Consider the following 19,784-nt stretch of genomic DNA (forward strand, 5'->3'; position numbering starts at 1 on the left):
AGAAAACTTTATAAGAAATATAAACTGACACATAATTCACAGGATCATACGAATTACATCAATGTCAAGAGAGAGTGCGAAAGGAAAATCAGGAAACAGAAACGCGAATATGAGATGAAAATATCACTTGATGCTAAGAAAAATCCAAGGTTATTTTTCAGTTACATAAGAAACAAAAAAACTGTTAAAAATAATATCGGCCCACTACTATTAAGTGGTAATACGATTAGTGATGATAAAGGCATGGCGTCGGTCCTAAACTCAACCTTTAGTAGCGTATTTACAAAGGAGAACATGACATCAATTCCAGCCCCGAAGAAAATTTTTCAAGGCCCTGAAGAACATAAGCTTGCATTGACTAAAATTGATATCAGCGAAGTGCGTACATACCTGCAGAGAATAGATCCAAATAAATATCCGGGCCCCGATAATTTATCTCCTCGCGTGTTAAGAGAATGTAGTCAACAGCTAGAATTACCCATAACATTAATATTCAACAAGTCATTAGCACAGGCCAGTGTGCCTCTCGAGTGGAAAAAGGTCAATACTACCCCGATCTTTAAAAAAGGAGACAAAAAACAATCCAGTAATTATCGTCCTATCAACCTTACGTCTGTCCTAATTAAACTATTCGAAAAAATAATCAGGGATAAAATGACCACTTTCCTTGAAACAAATGAACTGATAACTGATAGTCAGCATGGGTTTCATAGTAATCGGTCTTGCCTTACCAACCTATTAACCTTTTTCAACGATGTTTATACATGTTGGGACGCCCGAAGCCCATATGACGTAATTTACCTATATTTTCAGAAAGCGTTTGATAAAGTTCCTCACGTTAGGCTTATTTCAAAACTGCGTTCCCACAGTATTAACGACCATCTATGTGCATGGATTCATGACTGGCTCACCGACAGAGAACAACGTGTAGTTATTAATGATGAAGCATCGGATTGGAAACCCGTCACCAGTGGCGTTATCCAAGGTTCGGTCCTGGGGCCAAAGCTATTTATAATTTACGTGAACGACTTAAAAACTAATATCCTATGAAAAGGAGCCAAATTCGCCGACGACACCAAATTAGGAGGTACGGTAATGAACAGTCAAAGTTGCGAGAACATTCAATTAGACTTAATAAGACTTGCCGACTGGAGCGAAAAATGGCAAATGAGTTTTAACGTAGATAAATGTAAAGTAATGCACATAGGTGAAAAAAAATCCTAACTTTAAATATCAGATTCAAGGACATGAGCTCAGCGAAGTAAAACAAGAAAAAGATCTTGGTGTCATTATCAGTAACACTCTTAAAATGAGTGATCAATGTTCTGCAGCGAGTAAAAAAGTCAATATGATGTTGGGATTAATCTCAAGAAACTTTGATTATAAATCACCAGAACTTATAAAGAGATTATATTTAGCATTTGTAAGACCACACCTAGAATACGCCGTTCAGTTCTGATCACCGAACTATATCAAAGATCAAGTTTTGCTAGAAAAGATACAGCAACGAGCAACCAAATAAATTCCTGCGCTCCGAAACTTGCCATATGACGAGCGTTTAAAGCGTTTAGATATGTTTTCCCTAAAAAAGCGAAGGATAAGAGGGGACTTAATTGAAGTGTTCAAAATCCTTAATGGATTCGACAACATTAACCCAGATAGTCTATTTCAGAGAGACACCAACACAAGAACACGCAGCAACGGTATGAAGTTAAAGGGAAATCGATGTAACACATTGGTGCGCAGAAGTTTTTTCAGTAACAGAGTCGTCGATCACTAGAATAGACTCCCACCGTCAGTGGTTAGCGCACAGAGTATCATAGCTTTAAGTCTTCTTTGGATAAGTGCTTCACGGATATAAGATTATACTGACCCTTTTTCGCATGTTTTCAGACAGATTGCAGCAAGACCTCAACCTATATTCATATAATTCTCCCACACAACCTAGATTGCAAGTAGCCAAAGTCAACAATAGAGTAAAGCAACAGTTAATGTCCGCATGACAGGTGGAGTGAGGTGTGGGTGCAGTAAGATGACAGGTTACTGGTGCGTGCCTAGTACCACCGGTAAAACGAGGATCAAGCCTCCACCTGTGCCCCTGAAGCTACATCTCACCCATCGTGGGTATTAGGGGGGGATTCTGGGGCTGCCCTGTGTAGGCCACTAGTCTTCTTCCAGTCTCCCTGTATTTCTATGTTCTTATGTTCTTATGTAACGAAGTCATTTTCCCCCACAGCTTAGGTTACCAGTAGTGTAAGTTAAGGGTAGTAATTTCCTCTTATTTCTCTCTTTACTGTAAACTTTCCATGGCCCTTTCTTCCTTAAAGGCACATGGTGTTTTCTTCTAACTATTTCCTGCCGGCACGTTGCCGGAGGGAGAGGTGGGTGGGGAGGAGCCTTCATCTTTTCTGTCCTATCCTACCACACGTAGATTACTAGTAGTAGCGGTAGTAAATCCTTCAATCCCCTTTCCTTTCCTCCCTTCCCTTCCAATTCCTCTCCTCTCATTTTCTCCCCTCCTCTTCCAATGAGCCTCAATTCCCCTGACCTCACGACGGCTTTTCAAGGTTGTGGATGGATGACTGTTTAACCTTCTCTCTCTCTCTCTCTCTCTCTCTCTCTCTCTCTCTCTCTCTCTCTCTCTCTCTCTCTCTCTCTCTCTCTCTCTCTCTCTCTCTCTCTCTCTCCTCTCCTCTCCTCTTTCCTACTTAATTTCCATGCAGTTTTTCCATGCTGCATGGTTCTTTTTTCTTTCCTGCCAGCTTTGGCTGGAGGGTTGAGGGGGTGAGGAGGAGCTTTCGCCTTTGCTGTCCTTCATCTTTCACCTTTGATTAGATAGTTTGTGTAGCCTGTCACAAACAGCCTCGTAAGGACCAGCAGGACTGCTGCTGTTTGTTCTTCCTTTGTGTTTCTTTGTCTTCCTCTCTCTCTCTCTCTCTCTCTCTCTCTCTCTCTCTCTCTCTCTCTCTCTCTCTCTCTCTCTCTCTCTCTCTCTCTCTCTCTCTCTCTCTCTCTCTCTCTCTCTCTCTCTCTCTCTCTCTCTCTCTCTCTCTCTCATCCTTTAACCCCTCTTCTCCCTCCCAATTTTCCCGTTCGTCTACTTTTTCCCCTTTTTTCCTTGCCTCATTTTCCCTTCCTTCCCCAGCTTCCTATTCTTTCTCTATTTATTATTTTTCCCTATTTGCCCGATCCTTTATCATTCTTCCTTCCTTTCCCTCATTAATGTTCAACTCTACACCCTTCCCATCACCTCTTCCTCTACCTACTTCCCATACTCATGCATATAAATTCCATTCTTCCTCCCCAACGACTTTTAAATCTAATCTTGTAACCATTAATCTTTACCCCTTTCTCTTGCTTTCCTCTATAAACTCCCCCATTCTCATTTCTCTTACATTTTTCCCTATATCCCTTTCTCCTCTTTCTACCCATCTCAATGAAGCTGGTAATCTATTCCCTCATCCTCTTCTCTTCCTCTATACTTCCCTTCCTCTTTCACCCCCCCTTCCATTCTTACCTCTTCCTCCTCGCCTCGTCTCCCTTCATTATCCCTTACCTGAAACTTATTCTACCTTGCCTTAATACTCTTAACGCTCCCTCCTTACCCCTCTTATGCTTACCTATTACACCTTTCCCATTGACTATAGCTATCTATTATTCTCATCTTTTTCCTCTTATTCCTGTTTTCATTTTCTTATTTTTTTCCTCTCCTTTTTGTATTCGCAGCTACATCAGAAAAGCTCTTAATCTCTCCAGTCTCATTTCTCCTCCTCCTCCTCCTCCTATTCGTTCTCCTTCTCTTGTTCCTCCTTCTCCTCTTCACCAAAACTAAAACTCCTTCGTCTTTCCAATCTCATTTGTCATCCCCTCCTCCTCCTCCTCCTCCTCCTCCTCCCTGCTCAACCTGTCTTTAGGAAGGAACATGTGGTATTAAGAAAGTCTAACAAAGGATTGTGAATAATGTATCGAGAGAGAGAGAGAGAGAGAGAGAGAGAGAGAGAGAGAGAGAGAGAGAGAGAGAATTTTATTTTGTATATGTCTTCTTTTCCAATAAATGTTCTTAAAATATAACTATGGTATACCATAAACCATTACATATTGTAACGGGCTTGTCGGGGGGCGTTTAAAGGGGTGTTGATTAAGACTTCAGCTTCCTTAAGGCGAATTATATTCGTAGCCTTTATGTACAAGAAGCGACGGAGTGAGAGCGACTGTCGTTGTGTGTCAGTCGGACTCTCGTGAAGGAGTGGCGAGTTACAGGTTGAAAAATAATTGTTACAATTGGTCACGTATGTCAAGGTGACCTCCACGCACCATCGGAGTGCGAAGTATACAAAACTGAGACGGTAAACACTGACGGACGACATTCCTATAAGGTGGCGTGATCCATCTGTCGTGGGTTTTTTCCATTGACAATTGTATGCCTAATTCGTGGTGATATTAAATAATAATAATACATTGATATCCTACTATAACAATATTTTCTTAATTGAATAATAAATAGAGTTGAGAAATATCAAGGCCAGAACTTATTGCAAGAAGTTAGAGTTAAGAAGTATATGCAGTATGATAATTGCTTGGATGTAAAATAAAAGTTTCGGTTCTGGCCGTTTTTTTCATGATAGTTCCGGCCGGAACCGGAACTTCATAGAAAGTGAGGCTCTGGCCGGGAGTAACCGGGAGGAACCAAGTTCCGGTGAATCTCTAATGATGATGATGATGATGATGATGATGGTGATGGTGATGGCGATGACGGTTCCTTTACCGCTAACATCACGATCACCACAACACATTGTCATAATCACCATTACCGCGTCTTCTCACATCATAATCACCATCACCACGTCTTCTCAAATCATTATTACCGTTACCCTCATCACCACTGCATCCCTTCCCTCACCATCATCTTTCTAATTACCCTAATCAGCAATACACAACACAACCAAAACAAATTCATGATCACCACCATCACCACCATCAACAAGATGGCGCCACTATAAATACTTGCCTGCGCCATGACGGGCTGGGGCCGAACACCATCCAGGCTCCTCAAGCAAGCCTACCGGCGCAATAGGCGGAGACGTAAAAAAAAAATAAAAATAAAAAATAAAAAATAAAATCCAAGCAATTTCATTCACATATTCCTTCTTTTTATCTTTCTCTTCATCATATTTCTTTTACCTCTTCTCTTCTCTCCTCTTTCCTCATCTGGGTCAATCCATATTCCCTTCCTCGCTCCATCTATACACTTTTCCATCTTTCCTTTTCTCTCCTTCCCTTGCTCCTAGTTCCTATCTTCTCCTCCTCTTTCTCTTTTCTCTACCTTACCTCTCTCTCATTTCCTCCATTTCCTTTCCTCTCTTTTTCTTTCTCCTCGCTATCTACCTTGTCTCCATCTCTCCTCTGTGTTATCTCCCTATTTCTTACTCTTGTTCCTCAAATTTGTGTTCCTTCCTCTTCTCTCATTTTCCTTACCTCCATCTCTCTCTTCTCCTGTCCTACCCTTTCCCTCTTTTCCTTCCCTAATCATTGCCTCTGTCTCTCCTGCTACCCTGTTCCTCTCCATTCCCTTCCCTCCTTCCCCTCCCCCTCTTCTCCCTCCCCTTCTCTCCATCTTGCCTGCCATTCATCACATTCAAACTCTCAACAGATTTAATTAATTCATTGATTTTATCTTAAACAGGTAATTTCACTTGCTCAAAGGGGGGGGGGGGGGAGGAAAGGGGAATGGAGAGGAGGGGGGAGGAAAGGAGGGAGGGAGGGAAATTAAGATGGACAGCTAAGAGGAGAGCAAGAGACAGAAAAGTGTCGGAAAAGGGGAGAATAGGAGAGACAAGAGGAATATAAGAGAAAAGAAAAGGGATGAGAAAGAATTCGAGGAGGGGGAAGAGGAATAAGTTGAGGAGGAAGAGAAGAAGGAGGACAGGGGGAAAGAGGAGGGATTGAGAGGAAGAAGAGATGAAGGAAGTAATGTCAGAGGATGTAATGTGAAAAGGATGGAAAGGAGGGAGGTACGAAGATGAAGATACAGAATGATAAGATGGAAAAAAAGAATATGATGAAGAGGAGGAAAGGGGAAGGGGAGAGAGAAAGAAAATATATAGAGAGAGAATAAGGAGAAGGGGGTGAAAAAGTGAGAAATGAGTGACACTTCTGGGAGGAGGCGATGAAGGTGTTGACGGAGGATGCGGGGAGGAGGGAATGAGGAGGAAAGAGGGGGGCCAGGAAGTAGGATGAGGGGGGAGGGGAAGGTAAACATTTGTTTTTTCATGTATGTATATGGATACTAGTACACCAGCTTACCAGTGGGCTATAGTTTTATTCATTATGGGATGAGGAAAAAGGCATCAGGAGGAGGAGGAGGAAAAGGAGGAGGAGGAGGACGAGGAGGAGGAGGAGGAGTAGGAGGAGGAGTAGGAGGAGGAGGAGGAGGAAGAGGAGGAGGAGGAGGAGGAGGAGATGATTATGATATTCGTGGTAGTGGTGGTAAGGATGGCGGTTCTGATGAAGAAAGTAGCAGTGGAAGAGAATGATCAAGTTTTGATGTAGTAGGTGATTTAAAGAACCGTTTCACGGCTAGAAAAGGTAAAAAAAAGTATATACAAAAAAGTTACAAGCATTATGTGTAGTGAAACATGAGATGCGATAACCGTGGAGTTTTACAACAATAGGTATATTCGTGCACCTCTGGTTGAAGTTATTAAGTTAAAGGACAGCTATAAATACAGGTGTGAGTGCTTGTGCATTAAAAGAGCTATGTAGCTTCCTGTATTTTTACTATTAATATTATCATTATTATTATTATTAATAATAATAATATTATTATTATTATTATTATTAATAATAATAATAATAATAATAATATTATTATTATTATTATTATTATTATTATTATTATTATTATTATTATTATTATTATTATTATTATTATTAGTAGTAGTAGTAGTAGTAGTAGTAGTAGTAGTAGTAGTTGTAGCAGCAGTAGTAGGATGAGGGTGAGGATGAGGAGGAACAGGATGAGGATGAGGATTAGAAGGGAAGAAAGATGAATAGAAATAAAAGGAAGAAACAAAACCAGGGAAGATATAAGTGAAGTGAGACGAGGAGGCAAGGGAGGAATAGCATGAAGAGGAGAAGGAGGAGGAGGAGGCGTCGCCTTCCCTGAGTTGATCATCAAACAGATAAGCGGAAATGAAAGCTGAAGGCAAAAATGAACGCCGCCAGGTGACGAAAAGGTATGGAGAGAGAGTGTGTGTGTGTGTGTGTGTGTGTGTGTGTGTGTGTGTGTTTGTCTGTGTGTGTGTATGTGGGCGTGGGCGGGTGGGTGGGCGAGCGTGCGTGCGTGTGTGCGTGCGTGCGTGCGTGCGTGCGTGTGTGTGTGTGTGTGTGTGTGTGTGTGTGTGTGTATATATGTGTGTGTGTGTGTGTGTGTGTGTGTCAAATTCCCTGTCCTCTTCTTGGCGGCTTCGTGCCGTTCTTCTTCCGGTGGGTCGCGTCGCGTTGTCGGACTTAAGAACATAAGAACATAAGAACGTATTAGTCTGCAAGAGGCTGGTAGGCCTGTACAAAGCAGCTCCTTTGAACTTAAGCTCCCGTGTATCTAATCCCACCTACTATCGCTGTCCATGAATTTATCTAATCTATTTTTGAATGTGACAATTGTATTGGCACTCACCACATGACTGCTAAGCCTATTCCACTCTTCCACCACCCTGTTAGAAGACCAATTTTTGCCTATGTCCCTGTTGAATCTGAATTTATACAGTTTAAACCCATTACTTCGTGTCCTACCCGCTTCTCTTACCAACAAAACCTTCTGAATATCTCCCTTATTAAGGCCCTTCATCCATTTATAAACCTCGATCATGTCTCCACGCACCCTTCGCCTTCCTAGAGAATGCAAGTTTAACTGTTTGAGTCTTTCCTCGTATGGCATGTTTCTCAACCCCTGAATCATCTTTGGCATCCTCCTCTGCACCGATTCTAACATTCTGATATCCATTCTATAGTAGGGTGACCAGAACTGAATTGCATAGTCAAGATGAGGTCTAACTAATTCTAAATATAGTTTGAGGAAGACTTCGGCGCTTCTGGTGCTTACGCTCCTTGAAATACACCCCAGTACCCTATTTGCTCGATTTCTAGCTTGAATACATTGTGCCCTTGGACGGAGATCAGAGCTCACTAACACCCCTAAATCCCTCTCGCACCCAGATCTGCTTATGAGAGTGTCATTTAAGCAATAGTTATGAGAGGGGTTGTTCCTATCTACTCTCAGAATACTGCACTTCCCTACATTGAACTCCATCTGCCATTTATCCTCCCAGTCATACAATCTGTTTAGTTCACCCTGGAGAATACTAGCGTCCTGATCCGACTCAATTACTCTACCGATCTTGGTATCATCTGCAAACTTATTGACATCACTACTAATTCCTGTATCTAAGTCATTGATATAAATAATAAACAAAAGTGGACTTAATACTGAGCCTTGTGGGACCCCACTCGTAACACATCCCCAGTCAGATTTCTTACCATTGATTTGCACTCTTTGCTTCCTATTGCTAAGCCACGCCTTGACCCAGTTCAAAACTTTACCCTCTACTCCGTGAGCCTGTAATTTAAGCAACAGTCGTTGGTGAGGAGCTTTGTCAAACGCTTTACTAAAATCAAGATAATTACATCATAATTTTCATCTTTGTCTACCGCCTTAAATACTTTATTGTAGAAGGACAAGAGATTGGTGAGGCATGACCTACCTTTCGTGAACCCATGCTGCGAGTCGTGAATTAAGCTATGTTTCTCTAGATGCTCCCGGATGTTCTTGGCTGTTATGGACTCCAGCATCTTGCCTATAACCGATGTTAAGCTAATTGGGCGATAGTTTGAAGCAGCTGACCTGTCCCCCTTTTTGAAAATCGGCGTCACATTAGCTACGTTCCATAGGCTGGGCACATAACCAGTATTTACCGACATCTTAAAGATGTCGGTTAGAGGGTCACTGAGTACATCACCTAATTCCTTTAATATCATCATCATCATCATTTCATCGACGCCTGCTCCTAGGAGCTCCCACCAGGGGATGGCCACGGCAGAAGAGCTTCCAACTTTCTCTATCCAGACACTCCCTCCTTGCGTGCTCAAGGTTTCTCAAAGATCTTTCCCCCCTCTCTCTAACGTACTCTTGCACCCTATCCCTCCATTTCACTGGAGGTCGTCCTCTAGCATTCCCTCCCTCTATCTCACTCACATACACCCTTCTGGTCATCTTACTCTCCTCCATTCGCATCATGTGGCCAAACCACTTTAACGTCTGTCGCTTCACTGCTTCCACCACTCCACACTTCTTCCCTTCACCCCTGTGACACATTCCAAAATGCTCGTACACACTTTCATTACTCATTCCATCCATTCTACTCACACCACAAGCACTCCTCAAATAATTCATTTCCACTGCCTGCACTCTAGACCTCTGACTTTCATTCCAGGCCCACGTTTCACTTGCATATGTGAGGGTTGGTACTATTATTGTATTTTTCAAATCCCCCTTTACTTTCATGCTCACACTTCTGCCATTCATGATTCGTCCCAAAGACCCTACCACCCTTCTTCCTTGCAATGCCCTTTCTCTTATTTCACCCTCCATACCACCATGCTTACACATAACTGATCCAAGGTACTTAAACTCATTGACCTCCTCCATTTCTTCACCATTTAAGATTATTTTGCATTCTTTTTCACATTCAATTCCCACTCTATATGGGCATACAAAATCTACAACCTCACTTCTACTTCGCTCACAAACCATCACTTTACTTTTGTTGACATTTACTTTCAGCTTTCTCCTATTACATACACTATCAAAAACACTGACCAAATTTTGTAGGTGACTTTCATTTTCTGCAATGAGCACTGTGTCATCAGCAAACAGTATCGAATTCAGTACCCACTTACTTCCCTCATCGAACAGTCTTACTCCAACTTCTCCAACTTTGGCCTTTATTTCTCTAATGACACCATCCATATAAATAATGAATAACCATGGTGACATGACGCACCCCTGTCTTAAGCCCACTTTTATCTCAAAATGTTCACTTGTTTCTCCAGTAATTTTGACACATGCAGATGCATCCTCATAGAAAGACTTTATTGCACTGAGCAGTTTTCCTCCCACACCATAAATCTTTAAAACATCCCACAATGCAATCCAATCGACTCTGTCATAAGCTTTTTCTAAATCCATGAAGGCAGCGTATAGTTTCTTTCCTTTTACTATTATTTTTTCTACTACCATCCTGAAGGCAAATATCTGATCCACACATCCCCTTCCTTTCCTGAAGCCTTCTTGTTTTTGACCGATTTTCTCTTCTGTAATTCTTTGCACCCTCTCTATTATGACTTTTCCATATACCTTTCCGGGTATACTCAGGAGACTTATACTTCTTTAGCTCCCACATTCCCCTCTCCTGCCCTTCCCCTTGTAAATTGGGACAATGATGGCTTTCGTCCAGTCTGCTGGCACCCCCCCCCCCCCCTCCCATGCTACTTCACATATCTTGACCATCCATTTCACGACTTCATCTCCTCCGCACTTCAACATTTCTGCTGTGATTCCATCAATTCCTGCTGCCTTTCCATTTTTTAATCTTTTTATTGCCTGATTTACTTCTTCATATGTTATACTTCTTTCTTTATATACTCCTCCTCTACCTCTACTCAAAACTACTGCTGTTACAGCTGCTGGACGTCCATCCTCAAAATTCATTAGATTTTTTAAATATTCTTTCCATCTCTCTTTCACAGCTTCCCCGTCTTTCAACATCTTTCCATTCTCATCCATAACTTCATTTATTTTACTTGAGGAGATATTTTCTGCATTTCTTTCGTTTTTTACTTCTTTCCAATATGATTTCCTGTTCCCTTTATATTTTTCACTTAGTCTTTTTTCAGTCTTCATCAACTCTCTTCTTATTTTCTTTTATTGCTTGTTTTAATTTCATTTTGTATTCTCTATATTTCTTTTTCCTTTCCCTTTTTACTTGTTCAGACACATTTCTTTCTTGAGTTTTCTTAAAAAAAGTTCCCTTATCTCTTTTACTATCCTCCTTATCTCTTCTGTCCACCACGAATTTCATTTTCTTTTTCCATCTCTCACCACTTTCATACCTAACACTTTTTTTTTTTTTTTTTTTTTAGTTAATACCCTCGGAAATATCCCGTCAGGACCTGGCGACCTATTCCTCTCAAGCTTATCTATCTCATCTTGAATTACTTGCCTGGTAATGATTATATCCCTCAATTTATCGCCATCCCCGCCCTCGTACACCTGAACCCTTTCCGGAATAGTCGTTCGATCCTCTTGTGTGAATACTGAAAGGAAGTAGTCGTTCAGCAATGTGCTCATATTTTCGTAATTTTCCATTAGCTCCCCTGTGTTTGTTTTCAGCGGTCCAATTTTCTCCCTTGTTTTTGTTCTATACATCTGAAAGAAGCCCTTAGGATTACTTTTCGCCTCATTTGCTACTTTGATCTCATAGTTCCTTTTTGCTATCCTGGTGTTTTTTTTTCACTAATCTAGATAGTTCGACATAACAGCCCTTGAAATGTGCTTCACCATTCTTTATTTTCTGATAAATTCCCTTTTTTAACCCTATCTCGTGTTTTAGTCCACGAGTCATCCACTTAGGGTCATTGTTCTCTTTTCTAGGTGTTCGCTGTGGTATATGCTGTCCTTGCTCCTCTACTATTACTCTAACTAAATTACTGTAAGACATTTCTACCTGGTTCTCCTGGCTCTCCATCCCACACTTCTGGACCTCATGAATCCCTAAATTATCCCAGTTTACCCCTTCAAGATGTCTTCGAAGCCCCTCGTAATTTGCTCTTCTAAAATCTGGCACTAACACTGGGTCTGGTTCGCGGGTTACCGCCCAGTCTAAGCTAAAACGAACCGTTCTGTGGTCACTATTTCCTAACTCTCCGCCCACCTCCAACTCACGTAGCAAGTTTCCATTATTAGTTAGGACTAAGTCTAATATGTTACCTCCTCTGGTAGGCTCAGTAACTACCTGCTTAAGGAAATTATCTTGTATAACTTCAAGAAAATCCTCGGCTTCCAGGTCACCCACTAGGTCTTCCCAGACTTTGTCAACTTTGGATCCCTTTGCGGATCCCTCACACGGGGAGGTGAATTGGGCCCGTGTTTCTGACCCGTGCCACCTCCCTTTCACCGCCCTATCTTCCTCCTCCTTTGCTTATATTTTGTCCTCCCGCTTCGTGTCCTTCGATTTTCTTGATCTTTTTTTTCATTGATTCTCGTTTTCCCCGTTTTTTATGTTTGTTAAGTTATCTTACGAAGGGAGCGAGAGAACATGGAGGAAGAGGTCGAGGAGGAGGAGGAGGAGGAGGAGGAGAAAGAGGAGGAGGAGGAGGAGGAGGAGGAGGAGGAGGAGGATGAGGAGGAGGAGGAGGAGGAGGAGGTGGAAGAAGATATGGAAGAGAAAGTGGAAAAAATAAAAAATAAATAAATAGATAAAAATAATAGGCGAAGGCTAAGGAAGAGTAGGAGAAAGGAGACATAATAATGATGATGATGATGATGATGATGATGAGGAGGAGGAGGAGGAGGAGGAGGAGGTGAAAAGAGGAGGAGGCACAAGAGACTGCTATAATGGAGGAAGAAGCCAGTCATAATAATGATCGCTTCGGCTGTGAAAGGGGAGCGATGGGAAGAAGAGGAGGAGAAGGAAGAAGAGGAAGAAGAAAAGGATATAGAAAGAAAGAAAGAGATGGGTAATGAAAGATGGAAAGTTTATGATTTGAACCCTTGGGAGGAAGAAGGCAGGAGACTAATGGTGAAGTAGGGAGACGAGAGGAGGCGAAAGGAAGATAAAAGAAAAGAGAATGGGAGGGGAAAAGAAGGGAAGGGAAGAATCATTACAGACACGAACACCCTTGACCCTTGACGCGAACACTTACAAGGAAATAATAATAATGACAATAATAATAATAATAATAATAATAATAATGATAATAATAATAATAATAATAATAATAATAATAATAATAATAATAATAATAATAGTAAATACTAACAAAGAATAGCAGCTATATATTAATTAATTGTTTTCCTGTGCTGAAACCTCTTCACTGGTGCAGGAAAATGGTGATGCCATATTGCCTAATGACCCAAAAATAATAATAATAACAATAATGACCATACTGCTAACACCACCACCGATACTACTACTACTACTACTACTACTACAACTACTACTACTACTACTATTACTACTACTACTACTACTACTGCTACTACTACTACTACCATAACTACTACTACTACTACTACTACTACTACTACTACAACAACAACAACTATCACTCCTACTACTGATACAAGAAAAATAACCATAACAATGCAAAGGGAAGAAAAAAAAAAGAGAAGAACACGAAGTAAAAAAAAAAAAGAATGAATGGAAGACGAATACGAGGAAGAAGATGAAAAAAGCAAGAACAGAAAGAGGAGAGGGGCAAGATAGTAATATAATTAATAATAATAATAATATTAATATTATTAATAATACTTATAATAACAATAATAATAATAATAACAATAATAATAATAATAATAATAATAATAATAATAATAATAATAATAATAATAATAATAATAATAATAATAAAAATGATAATAATAATAATAATAATAATAATAATAATAATAATAATAATAATAATAATAATAATAATAATAATAATAATAATAATAATAATAATAACAATAACAACAACAACTAGACGCATAGCACTCGAAGTATTTACACCTCCGCCAAAGATCGCCCTGAAAACTAATATGGGCATCAGCTGTGATCATATGCATCATATGGAAGCATTTTTTTCGGAATTTGATGAAATTCTATTTTTGTGGAAACGTTTGACCTTGGGCGAGCTTTTCGAGGTCAAGTTGCATCATATGGAAGCATTTGTTTCGTAATTTGATGAAATTCTATTTTTTTGGAAACTTTGACCTTCGGCGAACTTTTCGAGGCTAAGGTCAAAGGTCAAGGTCAAGACCATGAAAGGTGCGTCATTCCATGAGGTAAAATATGAACCAAGTCTGAAGTCTCTACGATGAAGAGAACCGAAGTTATGGCCGAAATGATGTTTGTGCGACCTTGACCTTGACCTTTGACCTTTGACATCAAAATTTTAATGTGTTTTATTCTGGATGCAAGGTGCACCATATGGAAGCATTTGTTTCGTAATTTGATGAAGTTCTATTTTTTTGGAAACTGACTTTCGGCGAACTTTTCGAGGTTTAGGTCAAAGGTCAAGGTCAAGGCCATGTCAGGTGTGATTTTACATGAGCTAAAATAAGAACCAAGTCTGAAGTCTCGACGATAAAGAGAACCGACGTTATGGCCAAAATGACGTGTTGTGCGACCTTGACCTTGACCTTTGACCTTTGCTATAAAAAATTTAAAGGGTTTTATTCTGGATGGACACGAAGCTTCCCTGAAAAATTGGTTTAGATATCCGCAAAATTGTGCACAGGAGACCGTTCACGATCAAACAAACAAACAAACAAATAAATAAACATACTGACCGGACCGAAAATATAACCTCCTCCCAACTTCGTTGGCGGAGGTAGTAGTAGTAGTAGTAATAATAATAATAATAATAATAATAATAATAATAATAATAATAATAATAATAATAATAATAATAATAATAATAATAATAATAATGATAATGATAATAATAATAATAATAATAATAATAATAATAATAATAATAATAATAATAATAATAATAATAATAATAATAATAATAATAATAATAAAAATAATAATAATAATAATAATAATAATAATAATAATAATAATAATAATAATAATAATAATAATAATAATAATAATAATAATAATAATAATAATAATAATAATAATAATAATAATAATAATAATAATAATAATAATAATAATAATAATAATAATAATAATAATAATAATAATAATAATAATAATAATAATAATAATAATAATAATAATAATAATAATAATAATAATAATAATAATAATAATAATAATAATAATAATAATAATAATAATAATAATAATAATAATAATAATAATAATAATAATAATAATAATAATAATAATAATAATAATAATAATAATAATAATAATAATAATAATAATCGGCCCTCCGCGGCGCCTTGATGAAATCCTACAGGCCGAGGAGCGACTTCCCTTCCCGTTCCCGTCACCGTCACGTCACCTTCCCGGCGGCACCACGGACAATACTGACGTTCTCCTCTTCTCTCCCTCTTCCTTTTCGTTTTTATTCTTCCTCCTCCTCCGCTTCTTTCTTCTCCTCCATCTTTTTCTTACTTTCTGCGCTTTTTTTTTTACTCTCGTCTCTTCCTTTTTACTCTCCTTCCTTTTCTTCCTTCCTTCCTATTTCACCACTTCCTTCTTTTTCTTCCTTCTTCTACTCTCTACTCTTTTATTACTCTTCTTTTTTTTTTACTCTACTCTTCCTTTTTCTTTCTTTTTTTCCTCCTTCACCTCCTTCTGCTCATCCGTTCTTTTGCTCTGTTTCCAATCCTCTTTCCTACATTTTTATACTTTTTCACTTTCTTTTATTTCTCTTCAAATCTTTATTTTTTTACTTCTGCTTGACATGACTGACGTAATAGACATTCCTCTGCTTTCCTCCTTCTCTTCGTCTTCTTCCTCTTTTCTTTCCTCCTCCTTCGCCTTTTGTCTCTGCCTCTCTTCCTCTTTCTTACATTTTTCACTTTTTTATCATTTTTTCCTCTTCCTCCTCTTTTCCGCCCTCCCCCTCCATTCGTTTTCCCCTTCCTCTTACTCATTTTCTCCCTTCTTCTTTCTGTTCTTACTTTATCCATCCTCTTCCTAGTATTCGTCTTCCTTTCATCCACCGTTTTTTTCTTCTCTCCTCTCGTTCTCCATCACTTTCCTTTTTTTTTTTATCTTCCCTACTACTTCGATTTCCTTCTCTCACCTCTTCCCTCTTTCCTTTTCTCACAGTCTCGTTATCCCTGTCTTTCCTTTCCTCTATTTTCTTTCCCTTCCCTCCTCTTCATTGTTGTTACTTCCTTCCTTCCTTCACCTTCGTTCCTATATAGTTTTCTCCTCCACTACCTTCTCTTCAGGATACTATCTCATACCTCCTCCATCTTCCTCTCCTTTGTTTCCCCATCTTTACACAACCAAAACAAATTCATTATCACCACCATCACCATCACCATCACCACCATCACCAACATTTTTCAAGCGATTTCATTCACATACTCCTTCTTTTTATCTTCCTCTTCATCTTATTTCTTTTACCTCTTCTCTTTTCTCCTCTTTCCTCATCTGGGTCAATCCATATTCCCTTCCTCCCTCCATCTATACATTTTTTCATCTTTCCTTTTCTCTCCTTCCCTTGCTCCTTGTTCCTATCTCCTCATCCTCTTTCTCTTTCCTCTACCTTACCTCTCTCTCAGTTCCTCCATTTCCTTTCCTCTGTTTTTCTTTCTCCTCGCTATCTACCTTGTCTCCATCTTTTCTCTGTGTTATCTCCCTATTTCTTACTCTTGTTCCTCAAATTTGTGTTCCTTCCTCTTCTCTCCCTTTCCTTACCTCCACCTCTCCCTTCTCCTGTCCTTCCCTTTCCTTCTTTTTCTTCCCTAATTATTGCCTCTGTCTCTCTTGCTACCCTGTCCCTCTCCATTCCCTTCTCTCCTTCCCCTCCCCCTCTCCTCCCTCCCCTTTCCTTCATCTTGCCTCCCATTCCTCTCATTCTAACTCTCAACAGCTTTAATTAATTCATTGATTTTCTCTTAAACAGGTAATTTCACCTGCTCACGGGGGGGGGGGGAGGAGAGGGGAATGGAGAGGAGGGGGGAGGAAAGGAGGGAGGGAGGGAAATTAAGATGGACAGCTCTCTCACTCCCTTGATATTGTTTTTGCTCCCTTCCTCCTTTTATTTCTTCTGCTCCCTCTCTCACTCCCGTATCTCTTTCCCGCCTTTCTTTTTTTTTCTTTCTTTTTTATACTTCTTAGCTTTCTTACACTTTCTTTCTCTCCTCTTTATTTCCATGCTCCTCTTATTTCTCCTCCTCTCTCTCTCTCTCTCTCTCTCTCTCTCTCTCTCTCTCTCTCTCTCTCTCTCTCTCTCTCTCTCTCTCTCTCTCTCTCTCTCTCTCTCTCTCTCTCTCTCTCTCTCTCTCTCTCTCTCTCTCTCTCTCCCACCCCCCGCTGTGTTTTCCTCCCTCCTCCTCCTCCCGGCTTCTCCCTTTCCCCTTCTCTTCTCTCCCATCCCCTTTCTTTCTTACTTGTTCTCTAGTCTCCCTCCTCTCTGATCCGACAATTTAAATTGTTTTGCAAATCATCAACGGGTCAAAAAGCCTCTCTCGAGAAGGCGGGCTCGGCCGCGCCTCCTCCTCCTTCCTCTAATCTTTACCTTTGTTCTTTTTTCTACCTCTCCCTCCCCCTCCCTCTTCTCCATCATTAACTGCTTTTCTTTTTCACCAGTTTTTGTTATGTTGTTTTTTTCATTTTTACGCAACTATTCTTTCTCCTCCTTTTCCTCAACCTCCAACTCCTCCTCCTCCTCCTCCTCCTCTTCCTTTTCCCCCTCCTCCTCCCCCACCAGATAAAATTAATCGTCACTCACCTCGCTGAACTGAAAAAGACGAAGACCTGTGGACACTCTTCCTTAAGACGCTCCAGTAAACATTTTTTCTTTCATTTTTCCTTCACTTGGTCGCCCATCCCCCTGCCTCCCTCATCCTCAGTTCTGCCAAAAGAAAAGTGGGTAAGAAATAGTTAGATGTTTTGTGTAAGGGCAATGGAAATAGGTGATTGATATTGTGTAATGGGATAAGTAATGGGTGCCCGATCTTGTGTAATGGGGAGGCGAGCATGAATGGTTGATTATATCAGAGTAAGAGGATAAAGTAACGGGTATTTGAGTTTGTGTGAGGGAGATGGAAATGGTTACTTTGATATCTTATGCAAGTGGAACGAAAAATGGGGTTTTGCTTGAACAGAAGCGAGTACCTCATTGTGTGTAAGGAGTAGGGAAATAGTCAATTAGATTCGTGTAAGGGGATAAAAAATGGTTACTCTGGTGTTTCGTAAAGGGGAGCATAAATGATTACTCTATTAAGTGGTGATCAGGGGAAAATAATTTGCTTTGTTCATTATCATATCATTATCCCTCCTACTTTTCCTGCTTCAATTGTTGCTGTTATTTCTTTCTACTGCTGTTTCTTATTCCTGACACTGCTGCTTTCATGCTTGTTGTTGTTTGCTGTTTCATGACATGGAGTTTCATCATCACTTTTTTCGTTGCTGTTACTGCAGTTGATCTGTTGATGCTGTCTGTAGCTGCTATACTTTCCTTTTACTGATTTTCTTATTCTTCACTGCTGTATTCCTTTTTGTTCCTCTTTATTCTTGTTGTTTGGTTTGAAGACATACGGTTTCAATATCACCTCTTTTCTCGCTGCTCTATTACTGTTGCTGTTATTTCCTCCTACTGCTTTGTCTCATTTCTGCCACTGCTGTTTTTAATCTTATTATTTGCTAGTTCACGAGATAGAGTTTCAATATCACTAATTTTCTCGTTGCCATTATTACTGCTGCCGCTGTTGTTGTCGTTGCCGCTGTTCCTCGTCGCCGGGCCGCTGGTTTAATGTCCCGCCACTTTCTGATGGCGCATCGCGGCCGCCGTGGTTTATTTGGTCATTACTCGCCGGGTTTATTAATCTCTCGTGGGAGGATGCGGCGACTTAGATTAGCTACGTATTTTGTCTCTGCTGAACCCGAGCGGCGGTGTGATGAGCTGAGGGTGTGGGGGTGTTAGCGATAGCTTAGTAGGGAAGGTCTAAGGGGGGGGGGGGGGCATCCGGGCCATCCTACTATCACAACATTTACTGTAAAAATAAAAATAACTACAACAACAATAACTACTACTGCTACAACTGCTCAAGTGAGCTGGTGTGTTAGTATTAAGTTAGGGAGGTGATTATCCTAAACAGCTATTACAACCTTTAATGTTACCTAGATGACAATCTATTATTACTACTACTAAAACTTCTACTACCACCGCCACTACTACTACTACTATACTACTACTATACTACTACTACTACTACTACTATACTGCTACTATACTACTACTACTACTACTACTACTACTACTACTACTACTACTACTACCGCTGCTGCTGCTGCTGCTGCACCACGGAGGCCAGCCACGGAAAGCGTCACAGATTATACGAGTACCTTTAGTCATCAACTTTCCCCATTTATTTCCGTTTTCTCTTTGTCGATCACATTTTTTTTTTTATATTCATATTTTTAGTTTGCCACCTGATATTATTTCTCCGGCTGTTCTGGCCGGGCATTTTTTACCTCATATTCAGACAAGTAAGAAATTAAGAAAAAGGATATCAAGGTGGCACGACAATGAGGTAAACGGGCAAAGGATAATGACAGTAGTAAGATAATGAGTCAATAAACGGATACAATGAAGGGTAATATAATAATAAGGTAGTACGATAAAGGGAATAGTGATGATTTAATAATGACAACACGACCAACACACACGAGGGCGGGATGCAGAAAATACGATACGAGAGACAGATGCAAGGAAAGAAAGACAGAGCAAGCGAAAAAAGGAACACATAAAGCTGACGGAGCCGAGAAGAAAGAAATATACCATGACTAGTGTGTAGATATCGATAACATTGTGAGGATGAA

This window comes from Eriocheir sinensis, chromosome 17 (assembly GCF_024679095.1).
Source record: "Eriocheir sinensis breed Jianghai 21 chromosome 17, ASM2467909v1, whole genome shotgun sequence".
NCBI lineage: Eukaryota > Metazoa > Arthropoda > Malacostraca > Decapoda > Varunidae > Eriocheir > Eriocheir sinensis.